This window comes from Atractosteus spatula, chromosome 10, assembly GCF_055471065.1.
Source record: "Atractosteus spatula isolate fAtrSpa1 chromosome 10, fAtrSpa1.hap1, whole genome shotgun sequence".
In the NCBI taxonomy this organism is placed as follows: Eukaryota; Metazoa; Chordata; class Actinopteri; order Semionotiformes; family Lepisosteidae; genus Atractosteus; species Atractosteus spatula.
The window spans coordinates 8,307,768-8,310,210 of NC_142715.1; the positions used below are offsets into that span (position 1 = coordinate 8,307,768).

At 40.2% G+C, this 2,443-nt stretch overlaps 1 non-coding gene across 1 annotated transcript; it reads right to left on the reverse strand.

Annotated features, from left to right (window-relative positions):
• Nucleotides 1–297: 297 nt before the first annotated feature.
• LOC148824746 (U7 small nuclear RNA) lies at nt 298–355 on the reverse strand. Its single transcript, XR_016093296.1, has one exon. It is a non-coding gene; the product is annotated as a U7 small nuclear RNA (small nuclear RNA).
• Nucleotides 356–2,443: the final 2,088 nt, after the last annotated feature.

Sequence of the window (2,443 nt, forward strand, 5' to 3'; positions counted from 1 at the left end):
CCACCTTGCGCAGTGTAGTGGTTATCACATTCTCTTAACACATCAAAGGGTTTCTTTTTGAAAGCAAGCTAAAACAAGTGATCACTTTTCTCACATTTTTCATTGCTGACGTTGCTTTATGGGTCTATTTTCTATACTGTGCTGATCAATTGAAAACGAGAAGGCGAAAAAGACATGTTCCCACACCTAAGGTTGAACCCAGGGAATCACAGTCAAACACCAGGAACCATAACTACTAGATTGTATGGAATACAGCTTTATCATGATATCCAAGTGCAATATCTTTTTTCACCAAAAATGGGCTTCCTGACTTCAGAAAGCCTTCGAGACAAATACTAAAAGAGCAAAAATTCCACTTGGTAAAGGAAATGAAAACACATGTACCTTACCAAACTTTGAGTACAGGCAGTCAGGGTGATAATACAAGACGGTTTAAAATTCAACAAATAAAACCTGTCAACTGGTAATCCCAACTACTCATAAAAAACTGAAGTGGCAATACACAGTAGGTGACTCTTGGGTGTACATTAAATCCATGTAAGAAGAGGGTTTAGTGTTATATTTCCAAATCCAATATGCAAATGAGAGATCTGGCCCTGCCAATCACAAGTCTCCCGTGGTCTGGAATGGAGCTGATCTCCTCTTCTAGTTATTCATGCTGGAGTTAGGTTACATATTAGCATAATTAATATGACAGCTACTCCAGAAACAAAAAATGTAAACAAATACATTGGATTGTGACTGCAACTGTTAGATTGTAGCTCTGGAGATGACCTTGTAATTCTCCTTCTAAGGTAAGGAAGAGGAGGAGCTTCGCCAATCTGTTTTTCCACCAAATAAATTGGCTTTCTGACTTCAGAAAACCTTCCATTTATTTATTTTTTTTATTTTTAAGAACTTCATTTTAATTTCACAAACAAATACAAATATTCACAAAATAGGAAACTGTAATAAATACAGTGGTGTGAAAAAGTATTTGCCCCCTTCCTGATTTCTTATTTTTTTGCATGTTTGTCACACTGAAATGTTTCAGATCATCAAACAAATTGAAATATTAGACAAAGATAACACAAGTAAACACAAAATGCAGTTTTTAAATGAAGGTTTTTATTATTAAGGGAAAACAAAAATCCAAACCTACATGGCCCTGTGTGAAAAAGTGATTGCCCCCTAAACCTAATAACTGGTTGGGCCACCCTTAGCAGCAACAACTGCAATCAAGCGTTTGTGATAACTGGCAATGAGTCTTTTACAGCGTTGTGGAGGAATTTTGGCCCACTCATCTTTGCAGAATTGTTGTAATTCAGCACCATTGGAGGGTTTTCGAGCCTTAACCCCTTTTTTAAGGTCATGTCACAACATCTCAATCGGATTCAGGTCAGGACTTTGACTAGATAGATAGATAATACTTTATTAATCCCATAGGGAAATTGATGTGTTACAGCAGTCCAGCCCAAGACAAGCAAAACAGACATCAGAATAGTTATAAAACAAAAGACAAACAAAATAAATAAAAATAAATAAATACATAGGTGTGTGCAAAATGTGCTGATCATAGTCGCTGTAAAAACAATAAAATATGTGCAAAATGTGCATAGGTTTATACAGACTGATTGTCCAAAAAGTACAATGGAGTAAACATGCTGTCCATAGAGGAGCAAATGAAGGGCTAACAGTCCTAGCCTAGGGCAGCATTATACACCCTGACAGCCGCCGGGAGGAAAGACCTGCGTAAACGTTCCCTTGAACACCGTAGCTGGAGCAGTCTATTGCTAAATGTGCTCCGCTGCCCAGTAACAGTCCCATGAAGCGGATGAGAGGTGTTGTTCATGATGGCTGTGCGCTTGTTCAGCATTCTCCTCTCAGCCACCACCACCATGGGGTCAAGGCTCATCCCCAGCACAGTGCCAGCCTTCTTGATGAGTTTATTGAGCCTATTTGCATCTTTTGTCATGATGCTGCTGCCCCAGCACACCACAGCGTAGAAGATGGCCGCCGCCACCACTGATTCATAAAAAATGTGTAGCAGTGTTCCACACACACCAAAGGACCTGAGTCTCCTAAGAAAATAGAGTTGGTTCTGACCTTTCTTGTACAGGGCATCAGTGTTACCAGACCACTCCAGCTTATCATCCAGGTGTACCCCTAAGTACTTGTAGGAATGTACGCCCTCTATGTCCTCAACCTGGATGGAAACAGGGTTCAGTGGAGACTTATTCCTTCGAAAGTCAAAAATCATTTCTTTGGTCTTGCTGGTGTTAATCTGGAGATGGTTAAGATGACACCACTCCACAAAATTGGTAATCAAGCCCCTATATTCCTCCTCCCTCCCCTCTCTAATACACCCCACAATTGCAGAGTCATCCGAAAACTTCTGCAGATGACATGTCTCAGAGTTGTACCTGAAGTCAGAGGTGTAAAAGGTGAACAGGAATGGAGCAAG